This window comes from Dermacentor variabilis, chromosome 9, assembly GCF_050947875.1.
Source record: "Dermacentor variabilis isolate Ectoservices chromosome 9, ASM5094787v1, whole genome shotgun sequence".
In the NCBI taxonomy this organism is placed as follows: domain Eukaryota; kingdom Metazoa; phylum Arthropoda; class Arachnida; order Ixodida; family Ixodidae; genus Dermacentor; species Dermacentor variabilis.
Genome location: NC_134576.1, coordinates 83,460,754 through 83,482,258, shown reverse-complemented (window position 1 = coordinate 83,482,258; position 21,505 = coordinate 83,460,754). Strand labels below are relative to the sequence as shown.

The 21,505-nt window shown below is 48.7% G+C and overlaps 1 long non-coding RNA gene across 1 annotated transcript in view; it reads right to left on the bottom strand.

Moving 5' to 3' along the window:
• LOC142558077 (uncharacterized) overlaps positions 1-21,188 on the bottom strand; it is a 56,650-nt gene extending 35,462 nt beyond the window's left edge. Inside the window, exon 1 of the long non-coding RNA XR_012822948.1 lies at positions 21,112-21,188. This is a non-coding gene — a long non-coding RNA (uncharacterized LOC142558077). The remainder of the gene's footprint in view (positions 1-21,111) is intronic.
• Between the last annotated feature and the right edge of the window lie 317 nt (positions 21,189-21,505).

Genomic DNA, 21,505 nt, shown 5'->3' with positions numbered 1-21,505 from the left:
CCGAGCTGCCTGATCTCCTCTCGTACCGTTTCTCGGATGACTTCACGCAGAGACGTGCCGCAGTTCTCAGGCAGCATTGAAGCATTCGCCGAAGAGTTCTTGCGGTCATATTGGCGGTACCGCTGCTGTAGTGCGCGTTCGATAGCGTTGGGCGCCTTAGTGAATTCGGCCATTGTCGTCGGTGGATTCCTCACGAGTCCGGCAAACAGTTCCTCCTTCACTCCGTGCAAGATATAGCGTAACTTCTTTTCTTCAGCCATCTAAGGGTCTGCTCTGAGGAAAAGGCGGGCCATATCTTCTGCAAAAATGGCAACGCTCTCGTTTGGTTCTTGAATACGGGATTCGAGAAGGCGCTGCACGTTCTCTCTTCTGGTGCTACTAGTGAATGTGTCTAGCAGCTGGTTGCGGAAGCCTTCCCATGTGGTGAAACTCCTCTCCCGGTTAGCTAACCACGTCCACGCACTGTCCTGAAGAGCAAAATAGACATTAGCCAGCTTTTTCTGGGAGCCTCAGTCATTATAACTGGGGACACGCTGGAATTGGTCCAACCAATCTTGGACATCTTCAAAAGCATCACCATGGAAACTTTCTGGGATCTTAGGATTCTGCGGTGTAAGCTACAATGTAGTTGCAGTGGCCATGGCGGAAGTAGGTAGACGCGTTCCTGCAGGGTCCTGCAAAAGATTGAACTCGGTGGTCAGGCCTAGCAGGTGGCGACTGCACCGGTGAACAGGGGTTTTGACGAACGAAGGTGATGCCGCGTTCGATGTATGGCTCCGTGAAGGAGTGCCAACCATGAGGCAATCCTACCCCTCACCTCCACCAGTGTCACTAGTAGAAGACGGGAAAGCCGGTGTAGAGGACGTATAAAAGCACTTTATCAGAGCAGTCAACACGACGTCGTTGTCTTCTGTTTCTTTTTCTACCCGCGTTCTACTCCAGCGTCGTTATCATCGCCTGGCACATACCCGCGTCGACCATATAGGATGTGGCAACATTTTATATAATACTGGAAGCAAGCTAATAGACCTGTAATAGTTCAATTCTTTTTCTACTTTCTTGAGGATTAGTATAATGTTTGTATTGTTCCAGTTCTCTGGCAGCCTTGAACTCGTGAGACAGTTCGTATCAAGGGCTACCAGTTTTCCAAGCATTATGTCTCCTCAATCTTAGAATAAATCGGCTGTTATCCTATTCATAATGGGAACAGCGCGAACAAGACGACGACGGAGTGAAAGGACACAGGACGACCGTTGACTCACAACTACGTTTACTGAAGCACCCATCAGGTATATAGCGACACAAGCGATCACATGGTCAATCGAGGAACGCAAAACCGGGACACGTGTATACCAAGCAAATGTTATCGTATCGAGCTGTCTAGGTACGTTAATTTTTGCTGAGAAAGCGCGATCGAAGGATGGCTAATGCACCACGGGCCCTAAGCATACTGATGCATCCCTCAGATTAGTGTGGAAGCAGCCCACATTGACCAAAAGGACACGTGGTGCATTAGCTAGCCTTCGATCGCGCTTTCTCAGCAGGAATTGACGTACCTAGATAGCTCGATACGGTAACAGATGCCCTGTATACACGTTGCCCGGTTGTGCTTTCCTCGAATGACCCTGTGATTACTTGTGTCGCTATGTACCTGATGTGTGCTTCAGTAAACGTAGTTGTAAGTCAGCGCCCGTCCTGTGTCCTTTCGCTCCATCGTCGTCTTGTTCGCGCTGTTCCCGTTATGAATGTATACCAACTCGCCCAACTTTCCAATTTAGTGTTAGTCTATCGTCTACTGCCGCCTTTTCCCTTTTCATGTCTTTCAAGGCCCTTCTAACTTCATCACTAATGATACAAGGAGCCTCTATGACCTCTTCAATGCTACTTCGAGTGGAGGTGTTGGGGCTGTTCTGGGTACTGTACAGGCCAGTGCACTATTCTTCCGCTGTTTTTACTATATATTCGAGATTGCTGATGACATTAACCTGCTTATCTTTCAGTGCATACATCTTGGTTTGTATTTTGCCTGATTCTCACTGATTTCATGCTGCGTCCATTTTTTACTGCTTCCTCAGTCTTACTCACGTTATAATTTCAAGTATTCCTTACTTTCTCCTTGTTGATCAGTTCTGACATCTCTTGAGTTGGACCCTTTCATTCTTTGTGGTTTCTTTATTGTGTCCTTTGTTACATGGGAGAGCTTACCCACTGTTTGCATTGGTGCGTTAACTCCCACTTCAAATGCCACTTCTGAAGCCAGCCTAGTTACCGTTTCATTCATTACCTCTATGTCATCTTCATCTCTCTGTTCTAAGGCTCCATATTTGTTTGCCAGGACCTGCCTGAATTTGTCCGCTTTTACCCTTATTCAGTCTAGGTTGGCCTGTTTTTTTTCTGACCGATTTTACTCTTTCTCTCTTCAAATCGAGGTGAATCCTAGACCTCACTAAACTATGTTCACTGCACGCAACCATACCTAACACTTCTACATCTTGCACTATGCTGGGATCGGTAGAAAGCATGAATCTATTTGATTGCCTTGTTCCACCATTAGGGTTTTTCCAACTACACCTTCTGCTGCTACTCTTCCTACAGAAGGTGTTCATTAGCCGCAGCTTATTCCTTTCCGCGAATTCTGCTGGCATCGCTCCTATAGTGTTTCTAGAATCGATGCCGTAGTTGTCAGTTGCTTGCTCATCAGCCTATTTTTCCCCCACTTTTACATTGAAGTCACCCATCACTACACTGTACTGAGTTTGCACTTTTCTCTTGGGTAATTCAACATCTTCATAAAACTAATCTATTTCATTATTATAATGACTGGAGGTGGGAGGGTAGATTTCTACTACCTTTATTCTATACCTCTTACTAAGTTTTATTGCTACTACTTCTACTCTCTCATTGTTGGTTGAGAATTCGTCAATGTTGCCCGCTATGTCCTTAATGATATCCTACGCCGTAAAGCTTCCTATCTGGGACCCCTCTACAGAAGAGTATGTGGTCATAAGTCAGTACTGTATAAGCCTCACCAGTTCTTCTAACCTCACTAAGGCCAATGATACTCCAAACAATGCCTGATAACTCCTAAAAAAGTCCTCCTAAGCTAGCATCACTCGAGAGCTAAGGTGTTACACGTTGCGAGGATCAGTTTTCTTTGGCGGGCTGTCCAGGTACCGAAATTCATAGCACCCTCTTCTGCACCACAGCTCTAACCACAGCGTTGGTCAGGTGCTGCGCAGCTGCTGGGGACTGTGGGCCATTGGCTGATCGAATGAGTTATTTGCGAGCGAGTGACCGAATACTGCACCAGGGAGGCCAATTCCTGTACTGGTGAGGGATTGTATTTTGTGGAAGCTTAGTTGGTGTTCCTAATTTGGTTGTACCTGGATTAGCATAGCCCCACTGGGCCTCGGCATCTTTTGCCGGCGTCAGACGCCACTCGAAGCCTAGAGATGTAGTGCACTGGAGAAAGCGAATTCGAGATTACCACCTTCAGATTAAAAAAATAACCGAGGATTCGAACTCCTGAAGTTGGCAACCAAGCAACCGAGATAGCTGAATCAGATAATACTGTAGGCGGCGAGGCCCCGTTATCTCTGAGAAGTCCAGCCCAGCGGAGCCCACATGCCTAAAATCTACGTTGATTTATGCATCTATTCACGCATTAAGTTCCCCGAATACGTGTGTGAGGTATGCATAAGAAAACTCTTATGTGTGTATGCTTACGAAGGGATTAACAACAAGGCCATCTCAGCATTTATACCCGATGGATGAATACTAAGACAGATGCCAAGAATTTGTACTTTTCGTATTATTTGTAGAGTTTTCAGTAAAATGTCCCTAGCGTAAGTCCAATCCCTTCTCGTAAATCTGACATGCCTAAAATCTCCCTTGATTTCTCCGCGATAGAGGGGTTTTCCTTTCGCGATAGATGTCATAATGTAGTATTATCTCAATAGTTTTAACATCATGGTTCCGGAATTTCACATACTGTCATATTGTAGTGACGGTAAAAAACACAGCAACGATACTGTGAGTGGCGAAACTAACTTTTATTCGGCAAACCTGTGCCAAGAAAAACAGGCTACACTTGAAGCACAACGATAGCGGTGAACACAGTCGGCGATCGTCGAAATCTGATTACCAGGTCAAGCGCGTAGGCTTTTATACATGAGCCATCGAACGTTCCAGAGTAATCACTAGTGCCCGTGTGTCTTCGACTATTCGACACTATTCACGTCGCGCATACGCGCAATCAGATTACACAAGTTTCGATGACCACAGACAGGGGAAAAAACCACCGATAACATTCCAGATACCTCCGATACATGTAGGCACGTCCTGCGCTGAGCGATAACATTCGTTACACGATGAAACACGTTCACTCGATAAAGAAGTACACGTGTCAACTCCCCTCTCTTTAAAAAAGCATCCTGTCGAGGCTGCAATTAAACGAAAGTAATAAACAAAAACACCCATAATAGAACAACAAAATAACGAACTTCGTCAGCGTGCGTAAAAGGGCTTAAGACAAACCACGTAGACCACTTGACATCATGCGCGGCGCCGCTGTGATTGGGAAATGCCGTCTGGCACGACCTCATAGTCCAGTGTGCCAATACGTCGGATGATCTTGAAGGTCAACAAGACTGATTCTTGGGCTAGTTGGTACGGTTTACTCATAACGGCCAAGCCTTTAGCGCAATTCAAAAAGACAGGGACGTGACAGAGACGCAGGACAGCGGTAAATTCAGCTGACGTTTATTGAAACACAGAAGCAGATTTAAAGCCAAGGAGGTATGAAAGACACAAAAGATACAAAAATACAAATGAGAAAGCATACTCTACGCATGCGCACATCATCACCATCCAGGAACGTGATTTCGTTGTGAGAAAGATTAACTGGCGATGTACCTACACAGTCCGCTCCCTTTTTTTTCGAATCAGCCGGGCTTCCATTGTTTCACGCATGCAACGGTCGTTGCTTCTAGCATCTACTGTGCATGCGCCGAACATCGGCTTGCACGTTTTGCCGGGACAATCATGGCAATTTTCCGAAAGGTTCCCGTCCCTTGGTGTTGCCACATTTTGCGTGTGTTCTGCAAGCCTTTCATTGAGGCATCTGCCAGTTTGCCCTATGTATACCCGACCACAAATTAACGGAATACGGTAAACGACCCCTTTCGAGCACTCCACAAACTTATTTCTATGCTTCACTTTACGTCCTCTTGATCGCTTGGAAAAAGGGTCCGTGAGCTTCCACAACTTTGATAGTTTGTCTGGGGCAGAGAATGTCATCTTGATATTCGCCTTATTGGCAACACGTTCAGCATATGGGAGATACCGTGTATGTACGGAATCACCGCCGTCTTTTCCCTTCCGGTGGATTGTTCGCTGCGGCTTTTCTTGCACTTCTTTCACCAAGCCTTCCGTCACGGAAACAAGCACATCTTTGGAATCACCAGCCACAGAAAGCCGACTGGCTTGCTCGCTCAGGCTGACGGGTATCATGACAGGACAAGGGGTGGTTTACCGTATTCCGTTAACTTGCGGCCCGGTATAGATAGAGCAAACTGGCAGATGCTTCAATGAAAAGCTTGCAGAACACATGTGAAATGTTGTAAAACCAAGGGATGGGATCCTTTCTGAACATTGCCATGATTGTCCCTGTAAAACGTGGAAGCCAATGCTTGGCACATGCACAGTGGAGGCCAGAAGCAAAGACTGCTGCATGCGTGAAATAATCAAAGCCCGGCTGATTCGAAAAACGGGAGCAGACTGGGTTAGTACATCGTCAGTTAATCTTTCTGACAAGGAAATCGCGTTCCTTGACCGTAATGGCATGCGCATGCGTGGAGTGTCATTTATCTTTTGTATTTTTGTATCTTTTATATCTTTCATACCTGCTTCACTATATATCTATATTGCCTATATTGCCACCATATTGCCACTATATTGCCGTCCGTATCTTCGCGACACCAAGTTTCTGGTACGGCCTATAGATAGACTAGAACGGGAGATATTATAAGCTTTTACATTGCAAAGGCCGAGGGCACATCCATTAGTTGCCCTTCAGTGATGCTTACTGAAAAAGAGATAGCTTTCCTAATAAGATAGGGAGGTCGTGATGTCACGATGGGCCATTCGTGGTTGTATCTATTTAAAGTCATGTTTCTTCAAAAAACATTTAGTTGGAAGTAGCATATTGTCCGTCGTGCTTGTTCTTCTTTTAGTCCGCGTCTTCGTAGCGCTCTTTTCTTCAAGTGTATATCTGCCCCTGTGTTTCAACAGACGTCAGTTAAAAGTTAGCGCTGCCCTGCGTCTCTGTCACGCCCCTGTTTTTTTAATTGCGCTAGAGGCTTTGCCATTATGAGTGATATTGTAGGGTTCGAAATACCGTTGCAATAGGTTATCGCTGAGCCCTCGTCGGCGTATCGGGGTCCAAACCCAAAAATGGTCGCCGGGCAGGTATTCCACGTAGCGTCGTTGAAGAGCGTAGTGTCAGCTGCCGGTCCTCTGCTGGTTCTTGATGCGTAGGCGCGCGAGCTGTCAGACTTCTTCGGCGCACTGGAGATAGGCGTCGACGTCGACATTTTCTTCGTCAGTGACGTGCGCCAGCACGTCGTCAAGAGTCGTCGTCGGGTTCCTTCCGTAAACCACCTTGAACGGCGTGATCTGTTGTTTTTTGGCACTGCCGTGTTGTAAGCGAAGGCAACTTACGGCAGGTCAGCATCCCACGTCTTGTGTTCGACGTCGACGTACATTGCTAGCATGTCGGCGAGAGTATTGTTCAACCGCTTCGTAGGACCATTCGTCTGCGGGTGGCAGGCAGTTGTCCTCCTGTGGCTTGTCTGACGTTGACATTGGAAAAGGTCCCAACAAATCCATCACGATCTGCTGATACGGTCGGCAAGGTGGCTTGATCGGCTGTAGTAATCCCGCTGGCCTCATTGGCGGTGTCTTGCGTCGTTGGCAGCCACGGCAAGACTTGCCATAACGGGCGACTTCGGCGGTCAGGCGTGGCCAGTAATACTTCTCTTGTATTCTTGGGAGTGTACGGAAAAACACGAGATGCGTAGCTTTCTGATCGTAGTGCAGGGCGTGCAGGACTATTGACCGGAGTGCTACAGGCACAACGATCAAGTAGCTTGGACAGGCTGGGAAAAAGTTCATCGCCAGGATGTCATTTCGCAAGAAGACAGAAGAGAATCCGCGCCTAAATGTCCTCGGGACAAAGTTGGTCTTTCCTTCCATGTACTCAGCAAGGCTTCTTAGCTCGGGGTCTTCTCGCGGCTGCTGGGAAAAGTCGTCTGTGCTTATTGTTGCTAAAAAGGCGTCATCGTCTTATCATTCTTGGGCGGAGGGTCCACGGGAGTGCGAGGCAGGCAGTCGGCATGAGAGGGTTTTTGTCCTCACTTGTAAATTACAGTGATCTCATATTCTTGCATTCTGTAGCTCCACGGTGTCAGGCGTCCTCAAGGGTTCTTTAAGGTCGCTAGCCAACACAAAACCTGATTGTCGCTTACGGCTTTGAACGGTCTGCCATATAGTTAAAAGGGAAATTTTGCTGTAGCCCTTATGGTGGCAAGGCATTCCCTTTGGGTTGTAGAAGATTTGCCTTCCGCTTTTGGCAACAACCGGCTAGCGTAAGCTGTCGCATGTTCAGGGCCATCTTTTCTCTCGACAAGGACGGCGCCGAGGCCTAGGCTAATGGCGTCAGTGTGGATTTCCGTATCAGCGTCTTCATCGAATTTCGCAAGTAACAGTGGCGAATGCATGCGTCGTTTGAGTTCTTGACATACGCCAACGTGTGGCGTTTCCCACTTGAACTAGACATCGCATTGGGCTAGATGTGGCAGCGGTGCAGCGATGCACGAAAAGTCCTTGACAAAGCGTCTGTTGTAGGCACACATGCCAAGGAAACTACGTACTGCCTTTTTACCAACGGGCTGCTGGAACTTTGCGATGGCAGATGTCTTCTGCATTCGGGGTGTACTCAGGCTTGCTGATGACGCGTCTCAGGAATAGCAGCTCTTCGTACACAACGCGACACTTTTCCGGTTTCAAAGTGAGTCCGGAAGACTTGATTGTCTTTAGTACTGTTTAACGCACTTCAAGTGCTCGTCAAAACTTGCAGAAAAAACGGCATCATCCAAGGACACAAGGCTGGTCTGCCACTTCAACCCTGCAAACACCATGTCCATCACGCACTGAAACGCTGCAGGCGCCGAGCACAGTCTGAATGGCATGACCTTCAACTAACAGGGACATTGACGAAGGCAGTCTATTCGCGATCCCGCTCGTCCTCTTCTCTTTGCCTGTAGCCAGTCTTGAGAGCCATTGATGAGAAGTATTTGGCGTTGCAGTGCTGATCAAATGCGTCGTCTATCCGTGAAAGGAGGTATACTTTTTTCTTCGTAATATTGTTTAATCGACAACAATCGATGCAGAAACGTAGGGTTCCGTCCTTTTTCTTTACGAAGACTACAGGAGATGCCTACGGGCTTTTCGATGACTGGATGATGTCGTCCCGCAGCATCTCGTCGACTTGTTGCTTTATAGCAGCACGTTCTCGTGATGCAACTCGGCATGGGCTCTGGCGGAGTGGTGAAGCACACTCTTCGGTTATTATGCGATATTTTGCAGATGGCGTTTTTCGAATCCTCGATGACCTCGAAAAGGAGTCTTTGTGGCGTCGGAGAATACATCTGAGCTTTTCCTGCTTACTGATGGGGAAATGTGGATTTATGTTGAAGTTTTTTTCGGGAACTATGGTCGTCGAGGTAGATGCGGCAGAATCCAAGAGGACAAACGCGGTGCTGGTTTCCAGAATTTCCTCCATGTATGCGATCGTCACGCCTTTGTTGATGCGCTTGAACTCCTTGCTGAAGTTTGTCAGCCACACCTTCGTTTTTCCTCCGTGCAGTCGAGTGATCCCTCTTGCGACGCAAATTTCATGGTCGAGCAGTAAATGCTGGTCGCCCTCGATGAGGCCTTCTACGTCTGCAATTGTTTCGGTGCCGAAGGAAATGACAATGCTAGAGCGGGGCGGGATGCCGACTGTAGTTTCGAGCTCACTCAAGGCATGATGACCACGAGAGCTCCCCGGCGGTATTCTTGATTTTCGGATAGCGTTATCGACTTCGAATTCAGGTCGATGACTGCGCCGTGTTGGTTCAGGAAGTCCATGCCGAGAATTTCGTCTCGTGAACACTGTTGGAGGATTACGAAAGTGGCAGGGTAGGTGTGGTCATGAACGGTAATTTTGACCGTGCTGATTCCGGCCAGTGTTATGATGTGTTCTCCAGATGTCCGGATTTGAGGGCTGTCGCATGGAGTCTTAACTTCCTTTAACTGGGCAGCAAGTGGTCCACTCATCACGGAGTAGTGGGCTCTTGTATCCTCTAAGGAAGTGATTGCGTAGCCATTGAGAAGTACATCGAGGTCGGTGGTTCTTTGTAATACGTCACAGTTGAGTCTTGGCGTCGGATCACGACGACGTGGTGTTAACTTGTGGCTGGAATATCGGCTCATCAGTTATTCTTTTTTTGACCTAATATTTGCTTCTAGGCTTCGTCCGGGTGGCGGCCTCTCGCTGATGCATTGTCGAGACGGACTTTTAGGCGTCTTCGTTAGGGGCGCAGGATCTTCGTCAGCTCGACGAACAGCAACCACACCTCCATCGGCTCCATGGAGTCCGGATATGGACTCGCAGACAGGCCCCGGGCTGGGCCAGTCTATGGTTGGCGTTGCGGTTGAGGGCGAACAGAATGGTAGTCGAGAACCGCTGACTGCCGATGATGTAGTCGGCGATGTTGTGTGTGCGCTCCCCAAGCGGTGGAGCGACGCGTTGATGGCGAACCCCCGTCGCAGTCGCAAGTCGCGGTATGGGAATCGGCGGTACACATGGCCGGCTTCCCCGCAATTGTAGCAAAGCGGGCGGTTTTGGGGCGTTTCGTTGGTCGGCAGGTGGGCGAGGTGGCAGCGTCTGGCGACAGAATCGCGGAGTCATGGTCGCGGGCACGAGGCGGAATCTGGCGGCGGGCGACGGTGGCGTATGTCATCGCTTCTGGCTGGGGCTGTGGCGATGGCGGTTGCACCTATGTAAGCCCAAGTGATCGCTGAACTTCTTTTTTGACGATGTCGGCGATTGAGGCCTATTGAGGCTGCGACCTTGAGCAGAGCTTCTATAGTTGCTCTTCCACCACCACTCTGATGCTCTCGTGCAAGTCGTCGGCGCCCACTGGATGAACATCGGCGTAGTTCACAAGAAGAGTGCGTGGGTTGAACTGCTTGTTCCTAATTTGGATTGTTTTCTCGATGGTTGTAGCCTCGAAAGCAAATTCAACAACTGACCTGGGCTGGTTGCGCACCAACCAGGTGAGGAGCCTTTGCTTGACACCGCTGATCAAGAAGCAAACTTTTTTCCCTTCTGGCATGTCGGGTCGGCGGTCTGAACAGGCGAGTCATCTCCTCCGTGAAGATCGCAGTGCTCCCGTTGGCAAGTTGCACTCAGGCTTCTAGCAGAGCTTCGGCATTTTTCTTGCGCATGACAGTCGTAAAGGTCTGAAACAGGTCCCATATTGTCGGAGGCAATTCTCGGTTCTCAAACCACGTTCTGCCTGCGTCTCCTAAGGTGAAGTATACATGGCGCGGTTCGTTGTCGGAGTCCCAGCTGTTGAATGTGGCGGTTCTTTCGTTAGTCTCAAGCCAGGTATGATCCATGGAAGGGTGGTGGTTCCCTGGGCTATTCCATCAGGATGGGCGACGCTGGGGCTGCCATTGGAGTTCACTTAGCGATGATCTTCCTCGTTGTATAAGGCAAATGCCCTTGTAACGGGGTCAGTCCTTGCCACCGGCGGCTACCTCTCTGGTTCTTGGCGACCATGATCTTGTCTTTCGATTTCGCGCTTGGGTAACGACTTTGTGGAGCCTCCGGTAGATGAAAACAAACCACCTCCACTAGATGCTACGTAATAGTAACGGTAAGGAACACAGCAGCAATACTGTGAATGACGAAACTTTTATTGGCCGAACCTGTGCCCACCAAAAACAGGCTACACTTAATGTAAAACGATAGCGGCGAACACTGTCAGTGATCGTCGAAATCTGATGAGCAGGTCAAGCGTGCCGGTTTTTACACATGAGAAATCGAACTTTCCAGTGTAATCATAGAGAAACAGATTCAACAAGAACGGACACTCCCATAGAGCCCAGCGGCCAAATTGAGTGTTGCGCACGAAGCAGATGGTATTAACACCTTCAGGTTTCGGTTTACGGCGCGCGCGTTTTGAACGCCAGCTGGTACACACCACGCCGGCTTCGCTGATCGGCGCAGCGTTTATTATTTTTCTCTTCTACTGCTGAACCACGCTCGGCCTTGCCGCAGAATCGTTTTATTAATTAGTAAAAATGAGTGCGGACGAGCTTTACAAGCCTCTGCCGAATCTTTGTCACGTGCAATTTCAAGAAAAGGCAAGACGTGTTGTGAAATTATAAAATGTTTATTTTGCTCTATATTAATTCTGGTTCCGGGCTTCTTGTGCATTCATCCTAAGTTGTGGCAATAGGTAAGCAGCAGTCAATGCCGTACGAAGCTCCACTCGATGCCATAAGCTAAAAAGAAGTGAATTACAAGCATGTATCATTTGGGTATAATGACCTAACAGGAATATTGCGTGCAGAGGCTAAACGTGCGTAAGTGGTGAATGAGCGGCATTACAGATAAATTCACTTTTACATGCATTTCATAGCAAATAGACTCCTCCCAAATAATGCCATGACATATGAAGAAAACATCCGATTTTCGAGCATCCCTGCCTCCCTGGGCATTACTTCCTTCACTTTAAGAGCACAAATACACCGGTGACCGCGCGTTTCCAAAACAACTCGGCCTCAGTCGACGCGAAGGTACGCCAAATGCACAGAGGTGGCTACAACACAGGCTCTCAGCCAGACCACGTTACACGTTCGCAGAATGCCTTCTAGTCGCACTCAAGAAAAATTCGCGGGTGCAAGGCCTGTTTTCAGTCGTTCTGAAGAGAGAAATCTCAAATTCTTCGGGTCATCGGCGTTATCTTTTACTCGTCCTGCCTGCACAAGCAACACACTCCCGTGTCATCACTCTTGGCAATGGCGCGTCGCGTTTTGTGCAAGCGGGAGTAGCGAAATAAGGAATATGTTATTTCAGAACCGTAAAAAGCGTCCGAAACTTGTCCCACTAAATTTCAGTACACGCCAAACTGACTCACCATGGCCGGCTTGCTTTTTTGCTAAAAGCTTCACAACCCCACACGCGTCAAGCATGCCTCAAAAGTATCGCAAAATGTTACGAAATGAATGACAATAATTTTTCAGGTCAGAGAACTTGTCGCAAACTTCTTCCAGTAAGACTCAGTACACGCGAAACTAACTGCGGCACACATCCGAGCTGCATTTCGCTAACTGCGCCACTTTAAAAGTACCCCAAAAAGTAGCGACATTAGTTACAATAAAGTCTGGGGTCAGAGAAAGCGCCATGGCTTGTCCCGGTAAGATTCAGTACACGCGAAACCGCGTCACACGGCCGAGGTGCTTATCGTCACAAAGCCAGGTTGCGGCGAGCCTTCCCCAAAACTACCGAAATAAGTTACAATATTGCTCGGGCTCATATAAAACGCCGCAAACGTTTCCCAGTACGAGTAATTACCTCAAATTAGCTACGCTTGGACGGCGAAGCTGTTTTGCCATAACTGAGTCCCTATATAGGTTTAGTTTTGTGCGGTAAGCCTAACTGTGCTTCAAGGGCTGCATAGACGGTGAAACAAGATTCCTCACCTTGCTGTAGTCCAGTAGTGCAGCGATGACCGCACACAAGGGAACGTGAGGACCCAAAAAATGGGCTATATCCAAAAAATACGGGTCGCCGAGCACGCGAGCTTCACACGTGCGGCCGGCCTCGCTCGCTCCTGTGGCATGTCTAGCGCATGACGCATGCACGCGCGTCTGACGTGCCGCTAGCTTGTTGCTAGGCAACACAAGAAGAATAGGTCGCAAAGTATAAGTTCATTTTACATTCTTTTTTTTATGTTCGCGTCAACTAACGGATGGAGTTGAAACTAGGTGTAACGTGTTTCCTGTTGCCAGTTTTTGCCGAGTGTCCCCTCTTGTTGAATTTCTTTCCCTATGGAGTTATCGTTAGTGCCATCGTGTCTTCCAGATAATTCTACACCATTCGCGTAACGCATACATGCAATCAGGTTACACAAGGTTCGGCGACAGCAGACAACCAATAAAATCATCGATAACATTCCAGGAAATTCCGACACATGTAGACGCATCCTACACTGAGCGATAGCATTTGTTAGGCGATGAGGAGGAGGAGGAAAAAGCTTTATTAATTACTGAGAGGGAAGAGGGTAATAAGGAAAAGGGTAGGCTGGGCGGGAAGCGGTTGGGTGGGTCCCTATTCGCCGGCGCCAGTGATCCTGGCTACTCTCTCCGCCTGGTCCAAGAGGACCCTTTCGGCCCCCAGCCCCGGCCGAGCGAGGAGGATCACCCACGGCTCCCTATTGTAGGTAAGCATATCAGGCGAGTTCGCTTCTAGTGGTGTTTTTGTACGTTCCCACACCACATGTGGCAGCGACGGCCACGCACCACACCATGCACAAGCGCCGGCATGTAGTGTGGGATTCATATGGTGAGCTCTTTCCAAGTGGGGATAGATATGTGTCTGTATTCTTCTGTATGCGCGGGCTTGTACCCTCAGTTGCCGATGCGGGGAGCAAGCCGCTCTCTCGTGCGACGTTGGTGTTCGAGGGTGTCTCTGGGTGTGAGTGGACTATCTTGGAAGGGGCTGTGGTTCCCCGCTCGGTTTGTGAGTTCTCAAGCTAGGGATTGGGCCCTCTCATTGCCTGGGATGCCCTCGTGTCCTGGACACCATATGAATGCATGTTCTTCTTGGAGTGCGTCGCCTAAGGTTCTCAGCGCTATTCATGGCAATCTGCCTTGCATGTACATTCTACATGCTGTTTGAGAGTCGGAGATAACCAGTGCCGAGTGCCCGGCGCTGTCGCTGTGTTTGATTGCCATCGTGATTGCTGAGGCTTCGGCAGTGGCTGTGCATGTTGTGTTTATTGAGGCCGTTATTTCGGCTCTTTTCCGCTGCTTGTTGCGAACTGCTACTATGAAGTGTCCTCTAGTAGTCCGAGCGGCATCCGTGTACTGCAATTCTTGATTATTCCCAAAGCTTTCGATATGTTACTTGGCTCGGGCTTGTTTTCGGCCTTTGTGGTATTCGGCATTCATGTTCTTTGGTATCGGTGTGGCTTGCATTTACTTCCTGATGTGGCCAGATAGCTGGTGGATTTGGTCAATGCAATATGGTGGTTTCACGGAACATCTTAATTCAGTCAGCAGTTGTTGTCCGGCTTGTGTGAGACACAGGCGCTCTGTCCGATTTATTATAACCACTGCCTTGAGCTCTTCAAAGGTTTTGTAAACTCCTGTGTGATGTAGGTTTTCATTTACGGTGTTCATTGGTAATCCTAGCGCCACCTTGCACGCGTACCGTATGATCTGGCCCACCATCTTGATTTCTGTGCGATTTAAGTTTTGATAGGGTAGAGCATAAGTTATCCGGTTTTTGACAATAGCTTGAACGAGTCGTATTCTTTTACTTTCGTATAGGCCTCTCCCTTTCGTTGTAATTATTCCTACTAGTTTTCCTATTTGCTTAGTTGTCGCTTTCAGGGTCGCGATAGTTTGTTCCGCTCGCCTGTTGCTTTGTATCCAGAGGCCCAAGACACGAACCTTGGTCTTTTCTGGAAGCATGCGGTTCTCTAGCTGGAGGTGTAGGTTTGGCCTGTTACGGTAGTTTCATCCATGGACTCTGATTCATTCGGACTTTTCTGGTGCCCACGCCATGCCGTGTTCTGCCACGAAGTTTTGGACGGTGTTGATGGCTTCGTGTAGGGAGCTTTCTTTGTGGCCTAACAATCCTTTGTGCATGCATTAGGTAATATCATCCCCATAGAGCACGAATTTGAGATCTTGGATTGGATGCAGCCTTCTTGTCAAATTGTTCATGCCAATGTTAAACAATAAGGGTGAGAGTGTAGCTCCCTGTGGAGTTCCTTTGTTGGGGAGGTTGAGCTTGGGTGATCGTATATCTTCTAAACCTATCGTGGCAGTCCTACCAGTTAAGCAGGGTTTGACGTAGTCAAAAATTATCTTTCCGCATCCCATTTCTTCTAGTTCCTCCATGATGAGCTTATGGGACGTGGTGTGTAATGCCGCTTTTAGGTCTAACGCCACCATTATGATTTCTTCTCCAGTTACCACGTTGTTTATTACTTCGTCTCTCAGCCTAAGGAAAACATCCTGTGTTGAAAGATGTTTGCGGAAACCGTACATGTACACCGACAGGAGCTTGTGACTTTCGAAATAATCGGCTAACCTGGTGAGTATCACTTTTTCAAACTTTTTCACTTTTTCCCGAGACATGACGTAAGTGAGATTGGTCTCAATTTCTGAGTAGTTTCCTGTTTTCCCGGTTTAGCGATTAGGACTATGGTGGCTTCCTTTCCTTGCTGTGGAATAGTGCCAGTTTCCCACAAGCCCTTGTTGAAGTAGTCGACTAGTCGTCCGAGTTGCTCATTGCTGAGGTTGCGCAGCTGCGTTGGGGATGCCGTCCCCTCCGGGTGCTGTGTTTCGTGTGATGTCCTGTGCCGCTGCGTATAGTTTTGCAACAGTAACGGGCTCATCTAGAGGTTTGTTTGTCGGCCCTTTGTAGCCGAGAGATTCGAAGCTATCGCCCCCTGTTTTGATGTATTTGACCCTGAGCACTTGGATCAGTTTATCGGTGTCACCTTTGTATTCACCTACTAGGGTGCGTATCGTTCTCGCTGTTGCCGTCTTTGTAGAGTCCGGGTCTATCATGCTACGTAAGATAGCCCATGTCTTAGCGGTGGATAACGTCCCTCTCAGTGAATCGCAGTATTGGAGCCAATTTTTCGCTTGCAGCTGTCTGGTACACTCATTTGCTTGTTCCGATAACATTGCTATTGTTGACCTAAATTATCTGTGCAGTCTTTGATTTTTCCAAGGCTTGGTTAAGCTGCGCCATCCCTCCCACAGGTGCAGAAGGTGTGGGTCGACTGCAGGTCTTTTCACGTTAATGGATATGTTTTCTGTTGTGGCTTCGTGTGCGACTTTGAGTTCCTTTGCCCAGTCCTCAGCTGTGTTGGGAGGTGTTATGGACATTGGATATTTTCTGTACGCCGTCCAGTTTGTAATTCTGGACTGCGTTGGTGGAAGTTTAAGCAGGGGTGTGATCATTGAATAGGGTTACCTATCGCCGAAACTGGAACTTTAAAGACATGTTAGGGCACGCAAAACTCAGCCAACAGCATTCCCCCGTAATAAAAGCATGTTGTCGCCCCAGGTGCAAAACCTGCAGGCATCTTCAAAGTGACATTAAAATTAAAAGCACCGCAAATAGTCATACACATGAAGTCAAATCCAGCTTCACTTGTAGAAGTTCGGATGTTATTTATATGCTTAAATGTTATATCGGGGAAACAGGACAATCAATGAACGTCAGATTAAACGGACATCGCGCGGACACAGCTAAAAAGCTTCCCAAAGCCGTCGCCAAGCATTTCAACCAAGCAGGTCATAACTCTGATAAACTTAAACTCTACATCATACAGTCAAATTCCCGTTCTGAACGAGAAAGAAAATGCAGAGAATCATACCGTATCCATAAGTTCAAGACTTTGCAACCAATAGCCATAAACGTTTCAAAGGGAGCTTTAGATTCCATTCGCTATGCTAAATTTTAAGCTATATGCAACAACACTTAGTTTGGTTTCTTGGCGTTTCCTTTTTTTTCTTCCTTTCCTTTCCTCCTTTTTTTTCAACCGGCGTGTCAGACGCAGTTCACACGCCGGCTAATACGCGTTCGTGGACACGTGGCTGACAAATGGAGTGAGGGGGGGGGAGTCCCTGGCCTTGACTTTGTGCTCAGTATTCCCTTATTCTCAATCCGACACGCTAACACACCTTCCCTCGTTGCCGCACCCACTCGCCTTACACCCTCTCTCCTTTAGAAGAACCCACCTATATATACTGTGGCGAGGAAAGCATACGTCGCCATGAAGAAGACAAGTCCACTTGTCGAAATGTTGGTTCCTGCTTTCACCTTGTTTTCGTTTTGCTCATCGTAATAACATAGTGGTCACTTTCCAGATTTTCGTCTAAATGCCTGTATTGTCCATCCGCTACCATTAGTGTGAAGGTTAGGTCGGGTTAGGTGTCCCCACACACGCTATTTCCTAATCTAGTGGGTGTTAGTGGGAGATTTACTAGTTCTAGATCATACCTGTCTAATTTCTACAAGGCCCTTTGAGGGTATATCGTCGGTATCCCCAATTGGTGTGGGGAGCGTTGATGTCGCCTAGGAGTACGAATTTGCCTTTTCCTCCCAGGTCACCTAATGCGTATTCAATATTTGTCGCAAAGTCCCTTCGACGTTCCTTGGGAGGGTTGTATATGCTGCAAATAAGAGTCTTTGCTCTCCCTGTCTTCGATGTCTGTAGTTCAATGATTTGGTGCTCGGTTGCGCATTGAGCGACATAGTGTGAGCTCATCGCTATTCCTTTATGCGCTAATGTAGCAACCAGCGGGTACAGTTGATTCGTAACTGTGCAGCGATCCCTTTCCTACTTCTTGGAGGCATATAATATCAGGTTTGCTGATGGCCGAATTCATGTATGTCTGTAGCGCTGCCGCTCTTTCCAAAGAAGAGCGGCAGTTCTAGTGCAATTATCTCAGCGTGTCTGCGGTTCTGGGCGTTTTACTGGCCATTGTTTATCACGCTTTCGACGTCCGTCGAGTCCGAGATTATGCCATTCTTAGCTTTTCTAGCCGACGGTGCGCTGGGGTTGCTATTCCTTCTTTTACGCAGTGGCCTTTGTCGGGCTAGCGTTTCATCTACGTATCCTTTAGGTTCCTGTAAATCAGCGTAGAGTTGTTTTTGGAAGCTTTGGATGCTTTGCAGCTGTTGCACAAGGAGTTGTAATGTTTTGTCCGTATAGGATGTCGCTTCCGTGTGTTCTTGTTGTGCCGCATCTATGGGTTTTGCTTGTTCCGCCTTGGCTGTGAGTTTGCTTTTAAGTGTGGCGATCTCCATCCTAAGTTCTTCTAGGCTTCGTTTCAGTTGCCTATTTTCTTATACAATCTGTTGGTATTCCGGGTTCGATGTTATGGGAGTCGTATGAACCATCCCCACCCAGCTCACCTTGTCGGTGTGTTCCTTCTTCCTTGTTGGAGTGGGAGATCTTTGCCTGGATCCCGTAAGAATGGGCTGGCAGTTGAAAGTGGGGTGGTCTGAAGAGTAAGAGTCCTTATGTCGCCTTCGTCGCTCTCTTGATCGGGATCGCTGTCGTCGTGGCGACACCATTTGTAGGTCTTCTTGGCGCTTTAATGGTGGCCATCCGCCGCCGTCCGTTTCAGCCGTGTCGTACCACCGTGGCCTTGGTACAAACTCCTTGATCGGAGTCTTGGCTAGTCAGGATGAAGACTTCCTAGGCGTTTTGTTGTTCTGCCTTGACTGTTTGCACCGTTTCTTGCAGTCCTTCGATCCGGCAGGATGCTCCTCTCCACAAGTGGAGGAGGTGGGTTTACATTCGTGCTCCAACTCTGGCTCATAAGTGCCGCATTTGCTGCATACCGAGATATGAGGTTGAGGGCACGCGTCCGTCCTGTGGCCTCTTTGTATGCAGGCGTTGCAGAATTGTATGGTGTTCTTGAACGGGTAACAGGGCATTTCTTCTCCCACGAAGTAGACAAAGCGTGGTGTCATGGGGCCATAGAATGTAATGACCGTAGTCTTTGTTTCCGCAAGCGTGCGTGCTCGTAGTATCTCCACTCCTTGCGCTCTGATGCGCAGGTTGGATTGGAATGCTTCCGGACTCGTTTGCGGTGCCAATCCGTCCACTACACCTTTCTTTGTGTCGTCTCCGGCCGTCACGTAAGCGTTTAGTGCGTGTTGTTTGCCGTTGATAACGAGTGTCGTTATCTTCCTGACTATATCTGCTACTTCTTGTTTAGGGGTAGATATTATAAAGATGTTTGATCCTGGCTTTAGTCGTAACAGGAAGTGTTCCCCTCTCGCCTTCCTTTGTGTGGCCATAATGACTTGACGAGTCGTAGGCAGCCCTGCTGCCATGGTTTTTCTTCCAACTCTTGCGAAAGCCTTCTTCTGGCGAACAGTTAACACCGTTTGCCACTCTCCTCCTTTGTGCTCCTCCTGCCCGACGCGTGTGACGGGCATATCGGTGTCTTGTAGGATGATACCATACCTTTCGTCGGCGTCTGGGTGTTCATTTGTTCCCGGTCCAGGCCTGAGAGCGTCGCTCGTACTTTTAGTGGTTCGTGCGAGCTTGAAGCTTCAATATAGTTTGGTTTAGGCATGCTCGTCGAAGCGTTCGTCGCCCCCGTGGGCGTCGCAGCTCCGGCCGCAGATGCCGTCGTCACTTGTTGCGGCAGCGCGCACGGCGTCTCCCGCGCAGCAGCCGACGCCTCCACCGTAGTCGGCGTAAGTGTTAGCAATCCGCACACGTGTGGCGGGCACGTCCTGGCCCGTATTTACGAAAAGACGAAGGGCTCACCGCTAACACTGCACAGTGCACAGTCTGTGGATGTTCCCGAATCATGTATTCTACACGAAATTGAGCACATCATAGGAAAAACTGGTCAAAAGATAGGAAATCGCGGAGTTCTACGAAGAGCCAACCGCTCTGCTCGGCTCAACCTCGGCGTCTATCCGTTAGACCTATGGTTAGACGATGAAACGCGGTCACTCGGTAAAGTACACGTGTCATTACGCATGCAGGTATGAACGCGGCTATGTACACGAGATATTTTCGCTGAATTTGAGCAACATTTAAAACGTGTCTAAAAAAAGTTTTCATCGCTTACCAGGAAACTGCCAGTCGCGTACGCACGGAGATATACTTATCAGGTTACTGTCGCGTCTGCCTGCCTCTGGCACGGGAGAGGTCTTTAAAAAAAACAGACATTAACGACAACAACGAGCCGTAAATCCTACTCCCCGTTTCGTGCGTCCCCGAAGGCCGAGCCATTGGGTGTGGTGGGAAAATCCTAAGAATTGCGATATGAGCCACCTGAATATTGTGGTTGTGAGCCTCATGTATAAGTACCTGTGTGAAGAGTCATTAAGTGTATTAGTGGGGTGAAGAACAGTGAAACTAGAAGGTTGCGAAGTCTTGCACACAACTTAAGAAACTTTATTAATGCTCGCCTCCAGAGGGCGCCATGGCGTTTACAACAATCCGAGGACACCTAAACACTTCTTATTCTTATGCGTTGTGAATGCAATAGCAAAAAATTAGAGGCTTATCACTGGGCTTAACCTTAGCGTATCCTTAGCGTTTGGAGGCATCTTGACCGCATACACGCCCGGCGCAAAGACGCTGGCGCGGTTGCGGGCACAGAGACTGACGCGACGGCGGGCGCGCGCCGCTTCATCCCTGTCGTGACATCACATATCACGTGATGCAGCGATGGTGGCGCCGTCGCGCGCTACGCGGCGGCGGCGCCAACCGAAGCGTTATGGCCTCCGCCTGGCGACGTCCGACGGCGCGATATGAGGCCCCATCTGCAGCCGGTGTGACGTCATCACGTGACGTCACATCATGTGATCTCACTTCAGGGTCAATGGTGGCCACCGCCGGGAGGCGACCGACGGCGCAATATGAGGCCCCATCTGCAGCCGGTGTGACGTCATCACGTGACGCCATGTCACGTGACCTACTTGAAGGTCACTTGAAGGTCAACGGTGGCCACCGCCGGGAGGCGACCGACGGCGCGATATGAGGCCCCATCTGCAGCCTGTGTGACGTCATCACGTGACGTTATGTCACGTGACCCCACTTCAGGGTCAATGGTGGCCACCGCCGGGCGTCGCGCGAAGGCCCGAAACCTACGTTAATATGCTTCGCATAATAATGTCATTTTGAACACCGCTGAACGGTCCTTCGGGTTCACGAACTCCTCGCGTGGAAGCGAGCACGCTGAGACGCTTGGCGTGTTTTGATTTTGACTTACCGAGGCGCAGTCAGAACGCAGGCGAGAACTTGCAGGGGCACAGAACGCGCGGATAAGACAGGCTTCTCAGATCCAGAGTGAGGCTCACGTGGCGTCTCGGCCATAGAGAGAGAAATTCAACAAGAGGGTACACTCGGAAAAAACTGACAACAGGAAACATGTCCCGCCTAGTTTTAACTCCATCCGTTATAGTTGACGCGAGCATCAAAAAAAAAAAAGAATGTGAAATGAACTTACAGACAACGTTTTATATTTTATTCTTTCCCACTAAAACTAAAGAAGTTTTGCGTGTAAATGAACTTATACTTTGCGACTTATTTGTCTTGCGTTGCCCAGCAACAAGCTAGCGGCACGCCAGACGCCAGACGCGCGTGCATACGTCATGCGCCAGACA